The following is a 25,367-nucleotide window of genomic DNA, read 5'->3' on the forward strand; positions in this document are numbered from 1 at the left end:
TATGTATGCGCCGTACCCCCCATGTATGTACACCCGTGTACGTACGAGTCGTACCCCCACCCGTGTACGAAACGAGTCGTACCCCTACCCGTGTATGTACGGTGCGTACCCCCATACACGGGTGGGGGTACGACTCGTACATACACGGGTGTACATACACGGGTGGGGGTATGACTCGTACGTACACGGGTGTACATACACGGGGGGTACGACTCGTACGTACACGGGTGTACATACACAGGGGGGTACGACTCGTACGTACACTGGTGTACATACACGGGGGGTACGACTCGTATGTACACGGGTGTACATATACGGGTGGGGGTACGACTCGTACGTACACGGGTGTACATACACAGGGGGGTACGACTCGTATGTACACGGGTGTACATACACAGGGGGGTACGACTGGGGGGTACGACTCGTACGTACACGGGTGTACATACACAGGGGGGTACGACTTGTACGTACACGGGTGTACATACACGGGGGTCGGCGCTACTCACGGGGGCTGGGGGGGGTACGGCAGGTACCGGGCACCCTAATCTGGTCGTTTCGCGGCGTACTTCGCTTTTCCGGCACTTTTTGGGTGCCGTAAAAATATTGACGTTCGGACTGCTGTCGGATCGATTCGTACTTCCTGGTTCGTGAAACGCTGCATGAACGCGTCCCGACGTCACGTCGGCGCTTTCCCGGATCACATTTGTCTGTATATTTTCGTCGGTCGGTGTTTTGTACGACTCGTACGGAAATGGTGTTTCCGTGCGAATCGTACTTGCATGTTTGTAAAGTTTTACAACCGGGTACGAGTCGGACGGAGAAAACGCTCCGACCGACGGTTCGTACCCGGTTTTTCCAGGATCCTAATCGGCACCTATGATTTAATGTCACTTTAACCTTTGGTTTTGTCTGTGACTTTCTGAGGGGTTTTGATCATATTCTAAATTGACCCAGACAATCAAGTACACAAGCTCCCAACTTCTGTTACACATTGCCTTATGTCCTCTACAACAGAGGTTAGCCACATGGTGTGGTCTGATTGTCAAGATATGTGCCCCACCATGCTGTGGCACCCAACTACGCGGTACGCAATCTATGCACGGTGGGGTTTAGTAGAGGGCCTAGCCTCTAGGCCTGGCCCTGCACCGATACCCTCAGCAGGCGACCAGACCCCCTCTGTGCACTGCCTCTGACTGTGTGAAGAGGGAGTTGGTCACTGGGCCTGTGCTTAATCTTCAGCGGGTGTCACTCTGCAGGCACCCATCCACCGCTGTACACAAACTTTGTCTACCAAAATGTTGATTATGTTAAAATTAGGGAGCTGCTTGGTGACTGTCAAGATGTTTTTCATGAGTGAACTGATGTGGGAAGGGGATGCTGTACTTATGCAGCTGTCTCGCTCTTTAACTATTTTTAGCCCCTTTAAAAGTATATTATGACTCAAATTACTAAAGTACAAAACCTCCCCTCACATTTTTTACCTGCTGGTTTCATACCTGCATTAACATATCAATGCTCATTTTCTTTAGCCCACTCTCTGGAAAGGCTTTACATTCAACAGATAATATTCCAACAAAATGAGGTCCAGGAGTGCCTGGCTTTTGTCTTGAAAAGAAAATGTTAGTGGTCTAGTTGTTCGTTAGAACTGCTTGGTGAACCTGCAATTAATCCCTAGGGAGTTCACTGATGACTGCTGCTGGTGTTGGAGTACATATCGAACTCTACAAGTCAGAATGTTTTACAGACATGGATGAAAAAGATATTTGAGAACTCAAAGAAAATGTGCCCTCATGTTCGTTTTCTAGAGCCCTAAATATAATTTCTATGACAGAAACAGTTGCCTCACTTTGTTCATTACTAAAGAAAATCCTTTCAGTTGTGCAGCTTTGATACTATTAAGCTATTGTTTAGGTGTGCCACACTTTTGTGTCAAATACAGAATGTTAATGCTGTAGTTGTTTATTAGAACAGTATGGTGAAGCTGCAGTAGAACCCTGGGGAATCAACTGACAGGATGTTGCTGCTTGTTGACGTTTGACCCAGAATATCAGACTTTTCTCTCACATGGATGAGGAAGATAGCACGAATGTACAGAAAATGTTTTCTCATCTTAGCTTTTGTGGGCCCTCCATAACCTTCTATAATCTCCATGAGAAACTCATGGGAGAAAACTGTTTTCTTTCAAACGTGGGTCATCAAATAACAGCAAAAGGCAGCATATTTCACGGGGTAATATCATCTTAGAACACTTCAAAATTCATAAAATTAGCATGGTGCCACCAAGAAACTTTTCATTTTCATTGTGACTAAAACTTGTTAGCACTCGTCATAATCCTTTTTGTGACCCTCAATAACAGGCTTTGCACTACAATGCATTTCTGTAGGGACCATTTCCCTAGTTCTGCAATGGCTGCCACAATATGTTGTCCATGTTGTGGCCAGTCAATCATAAAGGGGTACCTTTGGGCCCCTCACATGACCCTGAGGGTCAGGGTGGGCTCACCCTGCCTCATTTTTCCTTTTTTTACTTAATTTTCAGGACTCAAGGACCATGTCTCGGAGTCCAGTAATGACTGTCATAACATATAGTTTTTGTTCTGGTGAGCCAATCAGGATTGACCAATTTTCTTTAAATTGACCAATCATAGCATTTCTGAGCGCCAATCGTCTACATATCACTAACTGTTTTTACCCCGACCACTTTTAAGTGCTAATGTCTCAAAAACTACTAAACATATTTACACTAAGTAATGAAAAACTCTGAATAAAGGTCTTATTTTCTGCCAATTTAGTGTAATTCCATTCAACCATTTTTTGTGTCAGAGAGCAAAATTTCCTATTGAAATAAAAATGGAAAATGGTAAACATTTTTGAACCGCCCCCCTTTTCTTGGAACTTTCTTGACGGATCAGCGTGAAACTTACTATGAAAGCCAAAGTCGATGAAGTCTTGGAAACGTTTTGTGCAGATCCATTGAGTGGCGCCAAAGTTATTAAGATTATTAAGAACATAAAAAATAATGCCTTTGAAAGTCTGACCTAACTATAACTATTGCGACAGATATATAAATACACACACACACACACACATGCACACCCGCACACATATAAATAAATAATAAAAAAATATATATATGTGTGTGTGTGTCCTAGCAGTCACACGTAGGTAGTAATAGTTAGCACATAGTTTCCATAGGAAAAGCGTTCTTTGAAGTGCTTATAATTTTGGCACAGTTTGGCAATTGTTCATGAAAGTTTCCAAAAAAGTGCCTTTCTCTGACTTGCTGCACAGAGAAAGTTTTAGAGTGATCTGCCAAGTGGGGTGCTGAGAAAAAGGGGAGAGGTCAAAAAAGTGCGTTTCCCATGCTGTTTCCCAAAAAGATTTTGAATTTGACTACAGTTCAAACTGATGGACGAAATGACACCAAATTTGGCAGAGAGGCAGCTGTTGGTCCAGAAAGAGCCCTTTTTGTGATTTGGTGTAAATCCGTTCATTAGTTGTAGAGTTAATAAAGGAAAAAGAAATATAGATCTCTATACACAGGATATCAGCCCTGCCACACGTCAACACCAACACCGTGATTGGCTGCCCACAACGTGACTGGGAGGTTGTGGCTGCCATTTTAAGTATTGGTGAACGGTCCTGGGGCCTTAAAATGTTTCTGAAAAGTGATTAAAGAGGTCAGAGTAGAGCTACCCTGATCCCATGGGTGTGTTAGTGGAGTGTCAGAGGGACCTATAATGCATCCATAATTGAGTTATAACAGGATCTTTTGCACATCTAGGATCCATGGATCCCCTGTGAGGCTCAGTGCGGCCTCTGTGTAAATCTGCAATGGATTAGTGAACCTTGATGCACTTAGAAAAAAAACACTTTCAGACCCACTCCAACAACCACACAGGCACTCCCACACCCATTTACAGACCTGCACAGGAAGTCACACACCCACTCACAGACCTATGCAGGCCTTCACAAATCCACTCATAGATCCATGAAGTTACTCTTAGAGCCACTCATAGACCCGGATGGGCACTCACATATCCACCCACACATGTATGCTGGTATTGGCACACCCATTCACACACTCATACAGACAATCACACACCCTCACACAGACCCACTCAGACACCCACTCACAGACCCACTCAGACACTTTCACACCCACTCAGGCACTCACACACCCACAGACCCACTCAGATACCCACACACCCACTCCGACACTCACACACCTACTCACAGACCCACACATACACTCACACACCCACTCACAGACCCTCTCAGACACTCATACACCCAGCAACAGACCCACACAGACACTCACACACCCACTCACAGATCCACTCTCACACCCATTCAAAGACCAACTCATACACTCTCACACCCAACTTATAGACCGCCACAGACAATTACGCACTCACTAAAATAGCTACTCAGACACTCATACACCCACTCAAAGACCCACTCAGACACTCTCAGACCCACTCACAGACCAACACATACACTCACACACCCGCTCACAGACCCTCTCAGACACACATACACCCAGCAACAGACCCACACAGACACTCAGACACCCACTCACAGACCTACTCATACACTCTCAGTCCCACTCACAGACCCACTCAGACACTCTCACACTCACTCTCCAACCCACTCAGATACTCTCATACCCACTCACTGACCCACTCAGACACTCACTCACCAACCCACTCACGCACCCACTCAGACACTCACACCCATTCACAGACCCACTCAGACACTCACACACCCACACAAAGACCCACCCAGACACTCTCAGACCCACTCACAGACCCACACAGACACTCACTCACTCAGCAACACACCCACACAGACACTCAGACACCCACTCACAGACCTACTCAGACACTCACACACCCACTCACAAACCCACTCTGACACTCTGACACCCAGTCACTGATCCACTCAGATACTTTCACACCCAGTCACTGACCCACTCAGACACTCCCACTCCCACTCAGATACCTACATATCCACTCACACATTGACTCACAGACCCACTTAAACACTCACACACCCATTCACAGACCCACTCAAACACTCACACACCCACTCACAGACCCACTCAGCCATTCTTAAACCCACTCACAGACCCACTCAGACACTCAGACCCATTCACAGACCCACACATACACTCACACACCCGTTCACAGACCCTCTCAGACACTCATACACCCAGCAACAGACCCACACAGACACTCAGATACCCACTCACAAACCTACTCATACACTCTCTCTCCCAATCACATACCCACTCAGACACTCTCACACTCACTCTCCAACCCACTCAGATACTCTCACACCCACTCACTGACCCACTCAGACACTCACTTGCCCACACACCCACTCAGTCACTCACACCCATTCACCCAACACTTCCTTGCATTGCTCCTGGATAACTTGTTTCCGCAAATACTGCAAGGCACATATTTAGCAGTAGACCTCTTTTCCCCTGAAGGCATTGTGAAATGCTTCCAGACATCACTTTGTTTTCTTGAAAGTGGTGTATCGTCCTCCTCATCATCAATATGTTCTGGTTGTTCATCCTGAACAGAAGATGAAAATTCAGCCATTCTAGGTAATTATTAACAGAAGTGAACCAAAAAAGGAGCACCAATGCTTCTGAATCCTCTTTTTACAGTGTTCACTGGAGAAATAACAGTTTTTGGGTGTGGTTTTACATGTACATGGGTGGGGCTCCTACCGTACACAATCAAAAGGCAAGGTTTGGGTGTGTCATGGAGCTAATTTGTGATTTCATCTGTAGGTTTGCGAAGTCATGAAACTCATAAACCAAGGAAGTTTCTTGAAAAATATATATAGGGTGACATAAATATACTTATAAATATGTTCACATTTAAAATGATTTTTTTAAATTTGGTGAGTCTGCGATTCACAAATCGTGAATTTATTGTTATCTCATGATCAGAATCAATAAATATAAAGTACTTGTGGTCCCATCTGTGTTTTTGGACCTGCAGAATTACGGCCGTACCAAAACGTAATACAGAATAAAAAGAAAAGGTGTTCAATTACATTTACAAAAACATTATACATTTTACGTTAAACGGATATCTGATTTTTACTTTTTAAACATATATAAAGTATATACATAATTAAAAAAAATGTCTACACTTTAAAAAAAATATTACTAAATTAACAAGCAAAATAAATTGTAGTATACGTAGTACTAAAAAGAAACCCTATAAATTAACTCACAAAACTGAACATCACAGAAACTTTCAAGATAGAATTTGAAAAACATTTGAAATTCAGCAAAAAAAACAAAGGTTACAGGGACATTCTAGTTAGGAAATAGAATTAAATTAATTGAAAAAAACAAAGGTTACAGGGCCTTTATAGTTAGGCTCAGATTATACAAGCACAAAACCATCGAAATTCAGCAGTTATAGTTACTTGTGCTAACTGTAACTAACGCCTCTGCAATGCACTGCTTATGACCTCACATATGTAGATCAGTCATGACATGCTCAGTGAAATCACTGATGACATCACTGAAGACATCTCACATGACATCCCTGATGACATCATCCAGTGATTGTAAGTGTTTTCTAAATGTTTCTGAGTGTTAAACATATATACTAAGGTACCACAAAAGTTAAATTTGAGCAGGTAACTCTAACTGCTTAATTTCTATGGTTTTGTACATGGGTAATCTGAGCTTAACTATAATGTCTCTGTAAATTTAGTAATTTTCAGTGAATATATGTATAATATATATATATATATATATATATATATATATATATATATATATATATATATATATACACACATATATTTATATACATATACACACATATATATATATATCAATACACACATATGTACAGACACAAACACATATATATATATATATATATATATATATATATATATATATATATATATATATATATATATAGTGAAAGGGGAGCCGACTTCTGATATGTATATATATATATTCACTGAAAAAAACATAGATTTTAGGCAAGTTATAGTTAGGAATTAGCATTTAAAAAACCTTAGAAATTCACTGAAAAAACCATAGGTTTCAGGGGTGTTATAGTTAGCTGAACATTTTGCTTGTACAAAACTATTGAAATTCCTCCATTATAGTTAGTTCAGCTAACTATAACTCGCGCGCCCGCAATGCACTGCTGATGACGTCACATATTACATCACTCATGACATGGTCAGTGACATCACTCATGACATCACTGATGACATCTCAAATGACATCACTGATGACATCATCCAGTAAATGTGTGTTTTTCTGAAAATTAAATATGTTTTATATATGTATATCTCAAGGTTGATGGAAGAATAGATGGGTATATAAGTGTCTAAATGGATGATTTTCTTTTTGAAAAATTGATTGTATAACTGACTGATTAAGTGTATCTTAGTGAATACATGGGTTAGTGAGTAATGTTTAAATATGTAAATATCTGTATCAGTCTCTAACTTTGTGTATAAGTGGCTGCATGGGTTGTGAGTAGCTACATGAGTGTCTATATAGATTATTAGTTGTTTTTTTGAGTATCAGTATGTGTGTCTGACTGTCTGTATGGTTCGGTGGGGGTTTTACGTAGTGCATAGATGCATGAATGAGTGACTCACTATTTGTATGTGTTGAAGACAGCATGTGTGCAGAACTGTATGGGTGGGTGAGTGTGTGTATGGGTGTGTTAGTGAGTGAATGACTGTCTCAATAGTGTCTTTATGAGTAACTACATATGTTTTAAACTAGTATATGTGACTATTGGTGTATATAAGTGAGTATATCTGATAGTGAGAGATTGGAAGAGTTCCTGTATGAATAAGTATGTGTTTCTGTAAGTGATTGTTTAAAAGACTAATTATGTGTACGTTTCTGTAGAAGTAAGTGTGGTGGTGTGTGTATAACTGTATATGCAAGTAAATAGATGTTTGATTCTTTATTAGCATGAGTGACTATGTGTGTGAGTAACTCTATGGATGATTGGCGGTGTGTCACATGATGTATAGGTGTATGAGTACATATGATGAGTGAGTACATGTATGAGTGAATGTATACGACTGTTGGTGAATGAGTGGATGTGTATGTGGATCTACTGACTAGGTTGCTGTAACTGGTATTGGTATGTCCATTGTTTTGAAAATTTTAGTTTCTATTTTTGGATGTGTGTATAAAAGGTTATATTAGGGTGAGAGGAGGTCTGCCACTCTATCACAAGGATGATGTCATCAGTGATGTCATCAGTGATGTAATTTGAGATGTCATCAGAGATGTCATGAGTGATGTCACTGACCATGTCATGAGTGATGTAATATGTGACATCCCTGAAACCTATGGTTTTTTCAGTGAATTTCTAAGGTTCTTAAATGCTAATTCCTAACTATAACGTGCCTGAAACCTATGTTTTTTTCAGTGAATTTCAAAGGTTTTTTAAATGCTAATTTCTTACTTTAGCGTGCCTGAAACCTATGGTTATTTCAATTAATTTCTAAGGTGTTTTAAATGCTAGTTTCTAACTATGCCTACAGAGTTAGGACATGTGAAGATCGAAGAAAAAACTCACAGAAAGAAAAAAAAGAAATTCAGAAAGAAGCAACAGAAGTACTCAAAGATGAAGAAAAGTGCAGGAAGAAGGAAGACATGCAGAAAGAACAAACAGAGGAGCAGAAAGAAGCCTTGTTGCAAAATCATCCTGTACCCTCAACTTTTTCAGACGGTTACTGGTGGTAACTGACTCTGACTAACCAGTCCTAGAGCCAGTGCTATGCTAAAAGACACTTAGAATACAGTGAAAACACCTACATACACTAGGGAACACTATGCGTTGGGGTATCCCTGTGATTAGCATAACCTCCTCTGTAAGACCCTAGTACATAATAGGGCAGGGGGATTAGAACTACCTCTTAAAACGTGCTACGGTGCGTGTTTGCACAGTGGTGAAGGGAGGGCAGGGCCTGGGGTGACGTGTGCAAACACGCCCTGTGGCCGTTATAAGTTGGGAGATTAACTCCCCTTCAATCATGACGGTCCCTGGGGTCCAACTAGCCAAACAGATACCTCCAGTAAGTGCCACAGAGCTGCGCTGCAGAGAGGTGTAAAATGGGGCATGGCCTGGACCACCTCTCTGCAACGCAGCGCAGTGGCGCTTACTGGAAGCACCTGGTGGGCTAGTTAGCCCCCAGGGGCCCTCAGGATTGAAGGGGAATTATTTCCCCAACTTAAAACGCGCCACAGAGCGTGTTTGCACACGTCACCTCAGGCCCCGTCCCCTCCCTTCCCCACTGTGTAAACACGCCCTGTGTCCGTTTTAAGTTGGGAGATTAAGATCCCTTGAATCCTGAAGGTCCCTAGGGTCAAACTAGCCCACTAGGTACCTCCAGTAAGCTGTGTTGCAGAGAGGTGTAAAAAGGGGCACGGCCCGGACCACCTCTCTGCAACGCAGCGCAGTGGCGCTTACTGGAAGCACCTGGTGGGCTAGTTGGCCCCCAGGGTCCCTCAGGATTGAAGGGGAATTATTTCCCCAACTTAAAACGTGCTACAGGGCGTGTTTGCACACGTCACCTCAGGCCCCGTCCCCTCCCTTCACCACTGTGCAAATGCGCCCTGTGGCTGTTTTAAGTTGGGAGATTAAGTCCCCTTGAATCCTGAGGGTCCCTAGTATCCAAGTAGCCCACTAGGTACCTTCAGTAAGCGCCACATAGCTGCATTGCAGAGAGGTGTAAAAAACAGCACGGCCTAGACCACCTCTCTGCAACACAGCACAGTGGTGCTTACTGGAAGCACCTGGTGGGCTAGTTGGCCCCCCGGAGCCCTCAGGATTGAAGGGGAATTATTTCCCCAATTTAAAACGCGCCACAGGGCGTGTTTGCGCACGTCACCACAGGCCCCGTCCCCTCCCTTCACCACTGTGTAAACGCGCCCTGTGGCCTTTTTAAGTTGGGAGATTAAGTCCCCTTGAATCCTGAGGGTCCCTGGGGTCCAAGTAGCCCACTAGGTACCTCCAGTAAGCGCCACAAAGCTGCGTTGTGCAGAGGTGTAAAAAGGGGCACGGCCTGGACCATCTCTCTGCAACGCAGCGCAGTGGCGGTTACTGGAAGCACCTGGTGGGCTAGTTGGCCCCCAGGGGCTCTCAGAATTGAAGATAAATTATTTCCCCAACTTAAAACGCGCCACAGGGCGTGTTTTCACACGTCACCTCAGGCTCCATCCCCTGCCTTCCCCACTGTGTAAACACGCCCTGTGGCTGTTTTAAATTGAGAGAATAAGTCCCCTTGAATCCTGAGGGTCCCTAGGGGCAAATTAGCCCACTAGGTACCTCCAGTAAGCGCCATTGCAGAGAGGTGTAAAAAGGGGCACGGCCTGCACCACCTCTCTGCAACGCAGCGCAGTGGCGCTTACTGGAAACACCTGGTGGGCTAGTTGGCCCCCAGGGGCCCTCGGGATTGAAGGGGAATTATTTCCCCAACTTAAAATGCGCAACAGGGCGTGTTTTCACAAGTCACCTCAGGCCCCGTCCCCTCCCTTCACCACTATGTAAACGCGCCCTGTGGCCGTTCTAAGTTGAGAGATTAAGTCCCCTTGAATTCTAAGGGTTCCTAGGCTCAAACTAGCCCACTAGGTACCTCCAGTAAGCGCCACAGAGCTGTGTTGCAGAGAGCTGTAAAAAGGGGTGTGTCCTCTGAACACCTGTCTGCAACACAGCTCCCTGGCACATACTGGAGATATCTGTTGGGCTAGTTGGCCCTCAGGGACCCTCAGTATTGAAATAGAATTAATTCCCCAACATACAACTCACCACGGGGTGCATTTGCACAATGGTGAATGAAGGGGGCATGGCCTGAGGTGATATGTCTGCAAACACGCCCTGTGGCACGTTTTAAGTTAGAAAATTAATTCCTCCTCAATCCTGAGGGTCCCTGGGCGCCAACTAGCCCACCAGGTACCTCCAGTATGCGCAAGAGAGCTGCGTTGCAGAGAGGTGTTCAGAGGCCGCACCCCTTTTTACACCACTCTGCAACGCAGCTCCGTGGAGGTACCTGGTGGGCTAGTTGGCCCCCAGGGACCCTCAGGATTGAAGAGGTATTAATTCCTCAACTTAAAACGCGCCACAGGGCATGTTTACACACATGTCACCTCAGGCACCACCCCCTCCCTTCACCACTGTGCAAATGTGCCCCGTGGTGCGTTTTAAGTTGGGGGATTAACTCCCCTTGAATACTGAGGGTCCCTGAGGTGCAACTAGCCCACCAGCTACCTCCAATAAGTGCCACAGAGCTGCGTTGCAGAGAGGTGTAAAAAGGGGCGTGGCCTCAGAACACCTCTCTGCAACGCAGCCCCCTGCCGCATACTGGAGGTTCCTGGTGGGCTAGTTTGCCCCCAGGGACCCCCAGTATTCAAGGGCAATTCGTTCCCCAGAGTGCTGCAAGGAGGGGGCATGGCCTCCAGCGTGATGCCGATCTTTTCTTTTTATTTTTTATTAAGAAGGGGGGCTGAGTAGCCCCCCTTCTTTTTCTAATGTATTGGCCCTGGGGACCCCATCCCCCAGGGCCTGCCCCCTAAGGTTTTTTTTGGAAATGAGAAAATTGTGAAGGGGGCGCGTGGCCCCCCTCCCGAGGCCATAATCGGCCCCGGGGACTCCATCCCCGGGGCATGGCCCTTCTTTTTTGTTTATCTTTTTGGAGGGGGCTGCCTTGCCCCCCTCCTTAGGTCATTTATGGCCCCATCCCCCGGGGCCGGCCTTTGTTTATGTTTTTTTTTATTTTAATTTTTTTAATATTTGAGGGGGGGGGCCGCGTGGCCCCCCTCCTGGGCCACTAATAGCCCCGGGGACCCATCCCTTGGGGCTGGCCCTCTCTGTTGGGGACTGTGGGGGGGTCCCCAATCCCCCTACGGTCCCGCCGGCTCCCCGCCTCCTGCGGGAGCCGGCATTGCTTTTCCACAAGGGGAGCTGCTAAGATGCAGCTCCCCCTGTGGAAAAGCAATTTGCTTTGGTATTTGGAACTTCCAAATACCAAAGCAGTTTGCTATGGCAGGGCGCGAGCCGTCCTGCCATAGTAAACGACAGTGTCCAGAGGGTGGGCACCCCGGGACACTGCAGGAGCCGGCCCTGGGTTGTGGCGGTCCCCCGGGTCATGACAGGACTCCAGGAGGGGGGTGGCGCTGCCCTCCTCCCAACATTTCGAAAGCCCCGGGGAGGTGGTGGTACCTGGGGCTGGGGGATCCGTCACAGAGCCCCCCAATTATAATATTTAGAGCCCCGGGGAGGTGGCGGTCCCCGGGGCATGTGGGAGGGCTCCAGCCCCCCCACATAGGTTATTTTCTTTATTTTACTTAAAAAACACAAGCCCCGGGGGGTGGCAGTCCCCGGGGCTGTGGGGGGCCTTTGACCCCCCCACCCAGTTATTTTCAAAGCCCCGGGGGTGGCAGTCCCCGGGGCTGGGGGGTTGTGAGCTCCCCTGCACATATTTTTATAAAGCCCCGGTGGGTGGCGGTCCCCATCAGTGATGTCATCAGTGATGTCATTTGAGATGTCATCAGTGATGTCATCAGTGATGTCACTGACCATGTCATGAATGATACAATATGTGACATCATCAGCAGTGCATTGCGGGCGCGCGAGTTATAGTTAGCAGAACTAACTATAACGGAGGAATTTCTATGGTTTTGTACGAGTGAAATGGCCAGCTTACTATAACACCCCTGAAACCTATGGTTTTTTCTGTAAATTTCTAAGGTCTATTAAATGCTCATTTCTAACTATAACGTCTCTGAAACCTATGGTTCTTTCAGTGAATTTCAAAGCTTTTTTAAATACTAATTTCTATCTATACCATCTCTGAAACCTATAGTTTTTTTCAGTGAATTTCAAAGGTTTTTTAAATGCTAATTTTTAAGTGTGATAGTTATACCTATTTTTTGTGCTGATTTTCTACGTTTTTTTAACTGTTTATTTATAAATATTTTATTCATTAAATAACATTATATATCTTCTGAAAATTGCCCAATTTTGTTTTTAAAAAAAATTCAATTTGAAATATTGATTAATTTTGTTGTTTTCATTTTTAATTTTAATATATTGATATTATTTTCTTTAAAAAAAAAAAATTCCTATTTTTTTCCGGAGTCGCGCACCCAAAGCGTACACATCACGGTGGGTGCGTGGATTCTAGCCGCCATTTTAGAAAATTTGTGAAGGAACCGCATACGGTGTGCGACGGCTGCGTGTTTTTCAGTTACATCATATACATTTAATATTACGTGATGTGCGCGATTGGTATGCGACCAGTCCATGACTCCTGCTCCCGCGCATTCGCAACACATGCACATTACGGTACAAGACGCTTGACCGGTGATGGGTCCCGCGTGACGTCATACACTTGCTGGGGCGCGCTGGGTGCGCGATTCCCGCAAAAAAAAATTATGTTTTAAAATGATATGTATGTGTCTTTAATATACATATTAGGGCAAGAGATTATCTAAGATATTCATAAAAATAATATATTTGTACTTATAATAAACGTATATTATTTTTAAATATATTTTCGCGAAGTCGGGTGTGTGCATTGTGAGCGCAGAGTGCGCGCGGATCCCATGTGACCTAAAAAAAAAGATTTCATTGGTTCATAACAGCTCTCACTGTAACTATTGAAGGACCCCATCCATTTTAATCATTCTTGTTGGAGCATCTTTAGAGACATCTCTTTTCCTACAAGAACACTTTTTGCTTGGTTTTTTTGGTGTTTTTCAAAAAATATCAAACAAAATGGCATCTGGACAGCAGCAGGAGGAAGTATCTTCTGAAGAAGAGTTCTTGCAGGAGGCACCACGTCCTCAGAGGCCGGAATCTGTCGTGTGGAAATTCTTCACTTTTCCACCTGGAGAGAAGAAAGTAAATGCGAGAAAGGTGACATGCAAAATTTGTGACCGAGTCTTGTCAAGAGGCAAAAATACCCTTGTGGCACTGCTTCTATGTACAAGCATCTCCGGACCACACATCCTCTCAATCTTGCTCGGGAGGAAATGAGGCGATCTGCTTTGAACCCCTCACCTGCTGTGGCAAGTACGTCTGGAGCATCCTCAGGAACACCTGCAATGGACATTAGGCCAGAATTCGCCTTTCTCGAGCAACACTGCGTGAAGTGTAAGTAACATATGCTTCGGTGAGCAGTCGGTGGATGCAGTTTGTGCTGCGCAACGCAACCATTGTTGTTAATTTTTGCTCTTTTTGTTTTTTGGAATGATAAGTAATTCCAAAAGTTTCCTTTTTTGTTCATTTTTTGCAAAAAAAACACCCTCAAAAATTCAAAATTGTCCAAAAAAAAAAATACAAAAGAAAAAAGAAAACCAAGTTCAGAACTACCTTATCTGGTTAAAGCAAGAACTATAATTGCAAGGTAATGTGTGAATGTTTGGTTGAATATATTTATACAGCATGATTGACTGAAAGAATGCATTAGCAGTGTATGGTGAATTTATAGGTGAAGATTTATGAGGACATACTGCAGCGTGACACTGCAAGCTCTTTAGCTGCACTGCACTGTGGCACTTCCGAAGCACGAGGATGTGACATATGTACATGAATATGTTACAACTCTGTCCTTCCCTCTGCACTGCTGCACAAACTGCAGCAATGTGGTGACACAGGCACCCTTGCACCACGGTGCAAGGATGTCTGTGTCGTGCGGAGATTGTTTTTGTGCAGGAAGGGACACCTTCCTGCACAAAAACAATCAGTAAAGGCATTTTCCTCTTTCAATGTTTCTGTGGAATGCAGCATGCATTGAAAGAGGAAACAATGAGGAGAAATGAAAACAATTCTCCTCGTTGCGCCTTGCTACACCAACTCTAGGATGGCGCAGCATTCAGACACATCTCCAGATTTACGATTTCTCATAAATCTGGAGATGTGTCTTGTTCTATGGGTGTTGCGTGGGAACACCCACAGCAACACCTATGGAACGCCCCTTCAACGCAAAGTTCTGTGTATGAAGGGGTCGTATTTACAAGGAGAGGAAAGACCACGCAGGGTGGCTTTTCCTCTCCTTGTAAATATGAAGGAGTGCCTGGCGCCATCACTACATTACAAAAAGTGATGTACTGGTGGTGCTGGGTGCTTGTAAATCTCCCCTATAAATGCTTAGGTATTGGCAGACTGATACAATAAGAACATAGTGCTGGATGGGTGATTGAAGAATTGCATGAGACTGACAGGAGGTATCCTACGCTGCATGGGTACAACTTCAGTATTTAATGGAGTGGACCAATAGTATGTATCTGCTTAGAGATTTGTAGGGATTATGCACAGAATATTTTATGTGTACTTGTGTTGGTGCCTAGGTCATTTTATAAGAATACCACAAGTAACTGGAATGATGACAGTGCTGCAAACAGAGTGAACACTTAATTTATAAGTGCTTACGTATTGGTGGAGTGATAGGATAAGTAGATAGTGGTAGATAAGTGGTTAAAGAAGTGCATGGGACAGACTGGACGATTCCTACACTGCATGAGTACTACCTGGGTATTTAGAAGAGTGTATCAATAGTGTGGTGCCGATCAGGATCCTGGAAAAACCGGGTACAAACTGTCGGTCGGAGCGTTTTCTCCGTCCGACTCGTACCCGGTCGTAAAACTTCACAAACATGCAAGTACGATTCGCACGGAAACACCATTTCCGTACTAGTCGTACAAAACAGCAACCGACGAAAATATACATACAAATGTAATCCGGGAAAGCGCCGACGTGACGTCGGGACGCTTCCAGGCAGCGTTTCACGAACCAGGAAGTACGATTCGAACCGACAGCAGTCCGGACGGCAATATTTCTACGGCACCCAAAAAGTGCCGGAAAAGCGAAGTATGCCGCGAAACGACCAGAGTAGGGGGCCCGGTACGCGCCGTACCCCCACCCCCAGCCCCCGTGTACGTACGTGCCGTACCCCCCCAGCCCCCGTGAGTACGTGCCGTACCCCCCCAGCCACCGTGAGTACGCGCCGTACCCCCCCAGCCCCCATGTACGTACGCGCCGTACCCCCCGTGTATGTACACCCGTGTACGAGTCGAACCCCCCATGTGTGTACACCCATGTACGTACGAGTCATACCCCCACCCGTGTATGTACGGTGCGTACCCCCAGTGCTACGCGCTGGGGGTACGCACCGTACATACACGGGTGGGGGTACGACTCGTACGTACACAGTTGTACATACACGGGGGGTTCGACTCATACGAGGGTGTACATACACGGGGGTTCGACTCGTACGTGGGTGTACATACACGGGGGGGTTCGACTCGTACGGGGGTGTACATACACGGGGGGGTTCGACTCGTACACGGGTGTACATACACGGGGGTTCGACTCGTACATACGGGGGCTGGGGGGTGTTCGGCGCGTATGCGGGCACATGTCTCCATGGTTGCTATGGGAGTTCGGTGCGGACGGTGTTTTTTCCATACGGTTGTGTCATCGGACACACGGGATGGATCGTACTTGCGCGGTCGGACTTCACTTTTCACATTTGTACGGTGAATCGTCCGGGGACGTGTCGGACACATTTTCCGACCCGAGGACGTGTGGGGAATTATTCCCAATGCGATTCGTATGGTCTTTTTCCCATGCGAATCGTACTTGTACGATTCGTACGGTAAAAAGACCGGATACGAGTCGTACGGGGAAATTTTTTCCAGGATCGTAATCGGCACCTATGTAGCTAATTAGAGGTCTGTTTGGATAGTGCACAAAATAATATAGATGTACTTGTGTTAGTAGCTAGGTCATTCCATAATTTCATGACTAGTAACTAGAATAATTACAGTATTACAAACAGAGTGTATAGTGAATGTATAAGTACTTAGGTTTTGGTGGAGTAATAGGATAAGTAGATAGTGCTGGATGGGTGATTGGAGAAATGCATGGGACATACAGGAGGATTCCTACACTGCATAGGTACTAACTGGGTATTTAGAAGAGCGTATCAATAGTTTGTAGTTGGTTAGAGGTATGCATGCATAGTGTACAAAATATTGTACCTGCACTTGTGTTAGTTACTACACCATTCCTTAAGTATACGACTAATAACTGGAGTAATTTCAGTGTTGCAAAGAAAGTGCGTGCTGAGTTTATTAGTGCTTAGGTATTGGCAGAGTGATAGGATACGTAGATAGTGCTGGATGGTTGAATGGAGAAGTGCATGGGACAGACAGAAGGATTCCTAGGCTGCATAGGTACTAACTGAGTATTTAAAAGACTGTATCAATGCTATGTAGCTGATTAGAGGTCTGCATGCATAGTGCACAGAATATTTCAGCTGCACTAGTTTTACTAGCTTGGTCATTCCTTAGGTACATGACTATTAACTAGAATAATTTCAGTGCTGCAAAGAGAGTACATGTTGAATTTAGGAGTGCTTAGCTATTGCGGAGTGATAGGATACGTAGATAGTGCTGGATGGGTGATTGGAGAAGTGCATGGGACAGACAGGAGGATTCCTAGGTTGCATGGGTAGTACTTTACTAAGTAACTGGTTAGAGGTTTATATATATAGTGCACAGCTGAATGTAGTTGTGCATTGATATTGTTTGGATTACTTAATCTTACGTTGACAGTAGTACATATCAAAAAAAGCTAAAAATTTGGATGGTCAGAGCCTTTAGAGCCAGAGAATTAGGTCAGCAGAGCTGCTTTAGAGCCAGAGAACCAGGTCACAAGATCTGCTCTAGAGCCTAAGAATTGGGTCAGCAGAGCGCTCTAGAGGGAGAGAACCAGGGCAGCAGAGCTGCTCTAGAGCCTAAGAACCAGGTCAGCAGAGCTGTTCTAGAGGCAGAGAACCAGGTCAGCAGAGTTGCTTTAGAGGGAGAGAACCAAGGCAGCAGAGCGACTCTAGATGCAGAGAACCAGGTCAGCAGAGCTGATTTAGAGCAGGAGAACCAGGTCAGCAGAGCTGCTCTAGAACCTAGGAAGCAGGTCAGCAGAGCTGCTCTAGAACCAGAGACCCAGGTCAGCAAAGCTGCTCTAGAGCCAGAGACCAAGTTCAACATAGCTGCACTAGAGGTCGAGAACCAGGTCAGCAGAGTTGTTGTAGAGCAAGAGAACCAGGTCAGCAGAGCTGCTCTAGAACCTAAGAACTAGGTCAGCAGAGCTGCTCTAGAGCCAGAGAAACCAGGTCAGCAGAGCTGCTTTAGAGGGAGTGAACCAGGTCAGCAGAACTGCTTTAGAGCCAGAGAACCAGGTCAGCAGAGCTGCTTTAGAGCCAGAGAACCAGGTCAGCAGAGTTGCTCTAGAGCCAGAGAAACCAGGTCAGCAGAGCTGCTTTAGAGGGAGCGAACCAGGTCAGCAGAACTGCTTTAGAGCCAGAGAACCAGGTCAGCAGAGCTGCTTTAGAGCCAGAGAACCAGGTCAGCAGAGTTGCTCTAGAGCCAGAGAACCAAGTCAGCAGAGCTGCTCTAGCTGACACTGACTGACTGACACTGACTGATTGACACTGACTGACACTGATTGACTGACACTAACACTGACTGACACTGACACTGATTGACTGACACTGACTGACTGACACTGATTGACTGACACTGACTGACTGACTGACACTGACTGACACTGATTGAATGACACTGACTGACTGACATTGACTGACACTGATTGACTGGCACTGACTGACACTGACTGACTGACACTGACTGACTGACTGACACTGACTGACTGACACTGAAACTGACTGACTGACACTGACTGACTGACACTGACTGACGGACACTGACTGACTACTCTCTACTACTCTCTACTACTCACTCTACTACTCTCTCCCTACTACTCACTCCATACTACTCACTCTCTACTACTCTCTACTACTCACTCTCTACTATTCTACTACTCTCTACTACTCACTATCTACTACTCACTCTCTACTACTCTCTACTACTCACTCTACTACTCACTCTCCATTAATCACCTACCCAAACTCTCTCCTACTCTCTCTCTACTACTCACTCTCTACTACTCACTCTCTACTACTCCCTACTATTCACTCTCTACTACTCAAATCAAATCAAATCATCTTTATTCGATTTTAAGTCATAAAATCATAAAAGCACAATGATAAAAAACAATTTAAAATACGTTTTTCCAACTTCATAGATATTATAAAGTACAGAAGAAACAATTCATGTAAGCAAGCAGTAAAACATTATATTAAAAGATTATACCTCAATAAAAAAAAGAAAACGCAAACACCAGACCATAATAATAGTATCACATGGTGTTACGAAGCCTTATAACAAGCTTTAAAAAAGCCGACACAGCCAGGATTGTATATTCACTATCCAGCATTTGCAATTTTAAAAAGGCTATTTTAAATTGCTTTAAATTCCAGCTTTTTAGTATTGCCAGCAAAAACTTTTTCCTGGGAGCGACATAATATTTACAAAATAAAGTGCAGTGCATCGTGGTTAATCTAGAGGTTTCATCGCATGGACATATTGGATGGAGTATTGATCAGTCATTAATGTCAGGAAATGTAACCATCCTGTAAAAGGAGCCGTAGCGAAAACGGGACAAAGCATGAGTATAAAGCCAAACTCTGCACATATTAAATAGGGTTGTAATCCTGGACAAGTGGACATCAGCTCATTTGTCATAACCAAATTTTTCTCTTTCTCGGTGAGCCACCGCTTGTTTTCCAGGTAGTTCATACAATGTAACTTAAGGGATTTTCTAGGGGCACTTTCCAGGCTGCTAGGACGATAGAAGTATTCTGGGTGACCAATCTCACTTGACAGATTTTTTATATAGTTAATCCAAGGCAGGTTTGACACCCCATCCAGATTAAGGCAATCCTTAATTACGTCCCTGTTAAATCCCGTCTCTAACGACACCCATATCTTATGCCATAAAAGCAAGGGAGTGATCTTTATAATGTCAGAAATGTAAGCTATGCCAAGTTCCCTATGGCAACAGTAAGTTGAAGTAGAACAGGGAACTGCCAGAAGATAACGCAAAAAGCAGTTTTCATGACGTTGAATTTGGTCCGTGGGTTTTATGCCCCATATGCCTGCCCCATATGTCCCTGTAGAAATACATTTTGCCTTATAAATTGTAATTAACTCTGAAACAGGTCTCCCGCCTAATTTTTTTGAGAAATTAATTACAGCACCTCTGGCTCTCGAGAAGATCAGGCTTCTGCTGTTCATGGCCGCTTTCCAAGATCCCTTCCTCCCAAAGGTTATACCTAGGTAGGAACAATTGTCAGTGCTAACAACTTTCTTATTTTCAATAAAAATGTTGCAAGTCTTTCTAGCTTTTACGCCACAGCTCATAGTAAAGGTCTTAGTGATATTCACCTTTAAGCCCCGCTCTGACATGTAAGCAGCAAAGTTTGTCGTAGACCTTTGCAGACCCAACTGGGTCCGCAACATTATAACCGCATCGTCTGCGTACAATAAAATAGGGACCGGGGAACCCCTAATCATTGGGCAGTCATGCTGCTTCTCAGCCAAAGACTGTCCTAGGCTGTTGATATAGAGTGAGAAAAGCAGGGGGGCAAGAATGCACCCCTGCCTCACCTCTCTTTTAATGGGAAATCTGTCTGAGCATTCTCCCTGTTTCCCATACCGTACTCTTGCTCCTGCCCCCCTGTATAATTCCTTTATAAACGTTATCAGGGAAGGATCCATTTCTAGGTCTTTAAAAGTATCCCACAGCATGAGGTGATTTACACAATCAAAAGCAGAACTTAAATCTACAAAAGTAAGAAAAAGTTTGCCCTTCTTAGCTTTGGTGTATTGATCAATGATCAGGAACAAATTTAGTCCCTGTTCAATAGTGCCCACGCCTGTTCGAAAGCCATATTGAAACATTGACAGCACACCAGTCTCCTCCGCCCATAGCTCAAGCTTGTTTAAAATGACCCTGCCTGCTATTTTCATATAGGTATCTAGTAATGATATTGGGCGGTAACAGCTGGGTTCATTCCTATCCCCTTTCTTATATATGGGGATCACGATCGCGTCTGCCCAGGTGGGAATTAACCCATAACGAGTACAATACCTAAGAACATTGGTTAGGAGGGGAGCCCATAAACCGGTGTTAGCTTTATAAACATCCACCGGTATGCCATCCGGCCCAGGGGCTTTCCTTGAAGCACTGTCGATGATTTTCCTAGTGACTTCCTCCATGGTGATATTAATCTCTAGGGGGAAAGAACCTGGGACAACCTTATCAGCTGTGCTAACCACGGCTGTCTCCGACGTATTAGCACCAATCGGCTCATCCGTATAGAGTCCAGCAAAAAAATGCAACCATTTTTCGCCGCTGATCGCCATGTCAATGGTATTTATCTCTCTATCATTCAGGAATGGGGCATTAACCGCTCTCCAAAAGCCAGTGTTATCTTTAGATACGCATGCCGCATGTAGGGCCTCCCATGCTTCCCTTTTTAGTGTAGTTCTACGTTTTTTTAGTGCTAACCGGTACAACGATCTTGCATGCTTAATTTCGTCCCTGGATCTCGGTGCTTTGTTCAATGCCTTCTTTAGGGTAGTGTGGGCCTTTGTACAATCATTATCAAACCCTCCCTGAGATGGTTGGCATCCCTTACATTTAACCCTTGTTAGCAGTTTTCTCGCCTCATCTGAGATCTTAAGAAAAGCACTGAAAACATCTTTGTCCTCCCTATCATGTGAAAGGCATATCTCTATTTCCTTGATCGAATTGGTAATCAAACTTACCAGGAATGCCTCAAGGTCAACTTTTTCCCACTTTAACGTGTAACCATTTATACTAGCAAGGCTAATATCAGGGGGATATTGTGAGTTCTTAACAAGTTTATCCTCTGACCCTGTTCGCAGAAGGACCAGACATATTGGATGGTGGTCACTCATTAGACTATCAAGTGTCTTGCAGGAAAGAATGTTACAGGAGTACCTACTAGATTTTAAGACAAAGTCAATAATGGAGTTACATCCCCTTCCATTAAAAGTTGGGTTGAAGGGGATTGGAGGTGAACACAATTCTTTCGCATAGCCAAGATCAAATTGAAAGGCTATGTCATTCAGCAATTCCCCTAAAGATGTATGTGAGAAATGCATAGGGGCATCTTCCTTGTCTATCCCCAAACCACAAATGCCTTGATGGCTAAATTGGCACAAGGTGCAATTAAAATCACCTACCCAAATGATGGGCAGGTCTCCCTTCACTCTTCCTTGGAGATTTTTTAGACAAGAGGCTAAATTAGATAGGACCTTCACTATCTGGCCTTTGGGAATGTTGTTATAGAAATTTATCAAAGTAATATCCTTCAGCCCACCTAAATTCATGGTCAGGACCTGGAAATAATCACTGGCCTCTATGACTCTCACGTGTGAGATCCCTGCCGTAAATGCAAAGACCTCCTTTATTTCGCCCATATTTACTAGCATGTCCTGCGGTATTAAATGTTTGGAACCCAATTATATGCTGTGCCTCTATGACCCAGGTCTCCTGAAGGCTAATTATATTGCAGTCCTGTATGTACGTTATCCAATGAGGGTCTTTTACTTTAGTGTATAACCCTGTGATATTCCATGTTAATATATTGTCATGTTTACTAGATTTTAAGATAGTCTCTTCACCCTCCTTTGCCCTACAAATCTCCGTTAACATAGACTCCAGTTGGGCCTCTTCACTAGTCAGTTTTACTATATCTATAGAACTAACTGCCCCCATCCTACTTGCATCCTTAACCGTAAATGCATCTGGGGTCCTTGTTCTTCTAGTACAGATGACTGATCCCTCACTCTCTACTACTCACTCTCTACTACTATCTACTACTCTCTCTCTACTACTCACTCTCTACTACTCTCTACTACTACTCTCTACTACTACCACTCTCTACTACTCACTCTACTACTCTCTACCACTCACTCTCTACTACTCTACTACTCACTCTCTACTTCTCTCTCTCTACCACTCACTCTCTACTACTCTACTACTTGCTGCTACTCATTCTCTACTACTCTCTCTCTACTACTCACTCTCTACTACTCGCTCTCTACTACTCTCTACTACTCACTCTCCACTACTCACTCTCTACTACTCGCTCTCTACTACTCTCTACTACTCTCTCTACTACTCACTCTCTACTACTCTACTACTCTCTACTACTCTCTCTACTACTCTCTACAACTCACTCTCTACTACTCACTCTACTACTCTCTACTACTCACTCTCTGCTACTCTCTCTATTACTCTCTACTACTCACTCTCTACTCTCTATTACTCACTCTCTACTCTCTACCTCTCTCTCTACTACTCTCTACCTCTCTACCTTTCTACCTCTCTACCTCTAACTCTACCTCTACCTCTCTTCCTCTACACCTCTACCCCTCTACCTCTACACCTCTACCTCTCTCTACCTCTCTCTACTCGTACACATATACACATATATATGCATATATATGCATCTGCATTTATATATATGTATGTATATATATATATACATACATTTATAAACATATATATAATCTGCATATATATAAATACAAATATAAATGCATTCATACATATACATATATGCATACATATGCATGTTATGTACATGAAAGTTTGAAAAACACTAATACAAGCAAAGCTAAGAAGCCACCTAATTACAAACAAAATTGCTTTAACTTAAAGGAGGGCGAGACCTATTGCATTTTCAATGCTTGTTTACTTTGGTTCCATAAAGAAGGCATTCAGATGTGTCACACATTTGCCATAAATTGTGAATGTTAGCACTCTAGTTGCTCATTAGATCACTGTAGTAAAGCTACTGCTCACCAGGGAAGTCTGCTGCTGGTATTCAAAGTGCATGTTTCAGTCTGCATGTCAGAATTTTTTAATGAAATAGAAGAGGATTTGAGAAGTCAAAATGTGCCCTAATTTTTCTTTCTGCAGCACTAATCATAATTTCTATGGCAAAATGAACCCCCTCATTTTGTTCCTTTGCAAATTAAATGTTTTAAGTGTTACCACTTTATTCCAATCAAGATGGCTTCAGGTGTGCCATACTTTTGTCATAAGTAAGACTGTTAGCATTTTGTCATTGGGCTATACTTGGGCTACATCTGGGTGATATTTATGCTACATTTGGGCTCTTTTGCCTCTGGTGGCCATCTTGGGAGACTTATTTGTTATGAAGTTTCCTCATTTCCTCATTTACTACAGTCTCCTCAGTAGGAAATACTTTCAGTCTTTTACTTTGATTCCATCAAGAAGGCATTCAGATGTGTCACACATTTGCCATAAATTCAGAATGTTATCACTCTAGTTGCTTATTAGATCACTGTAATAAAGCTACTGCTCACCAGGGAAGTCTGCTGCTGGCATTGAAAATGCATTTTTCAGTCTGCATGTCAGAATCTTTTAATGAAATAGAAGAGGATTTGAGAAGTCACTCAAAATGCGCCCTAATTTTTCTTTTTTCAGCACTAATCATAATTTCTATGGCAAAATGAACCCCCTCATTGTTTTCCTTTTAAATTAAACTACTCACTCTCTACTACTCACTCGCTACTACACTATACTACTCACTCTCTACTACTCACTCTCTACTACTCTCTACTACTCTCTAGTACTCTCTACTACTACTCTCTACTACTCACTCTACTACTCACTCTACTACTCTCTAGTACTCTCTACTACTCACTCTCTACTACTCAACTACTCACTCTCCACTGCTCTCTATTACTCTCTCTCTACTACTCCCTCTCTACTACTCATTCTACTATTCTCTACTACTCACTCTCTACTACTCTCTCTCTACTACTCACTCTCTACTACTCACTCTCTACTATTCACTCTCTACTACTCGCTCTCTACTTCTCGCTCTCTACTACTCTCTACTACTCTCTACTACTCACTCTCCACTACTCACTCTCTACTACTTGCTCTCTACTACTCTCTACTACTCACTCTCTACTACCGACTCTCTACTACTCTACTACTCTCTCTACTACTCACTCTCTACTACTCACTCTCTACTACTCTCTACTACTCACTCTACTACTCTCTACTACTCTCTACCACTCACTCTCTACTACTCTACTACTCACTCTCTACTACTCTCCACTACTCTCTCTCTACTACTCACTCGCTACTACTCACTCTACTACTCTCTAGTACTTACTCTCTACTACTCACTCTCTACTACTCACTCTCTACTACTCGCTCTCTACTACTCTCTACTACTCACGCTCCACTACTCACTCTCTACTACTTCCTCTCTACTACTCTCTACTACTCACTATACTACTCACTCTCTACTACTCTACTATGCTCTACTACTCTCTCTACTACTCACTCTCTACTACTCTCTCT

The sequence above is a fragment of the Triturus cristatus genome, chromosome 7, assembly GCF_964204655.1.
Source record: "Triturus cristatus chromosome 7, aTriCri1.1, whole genome shotgun sequence".
Lineage (NCBI taxonomy): Eukaryota > Metazoa > Chordata > Amphibia > Caudata > Salamandridae > Triturus > Triturus cristatus.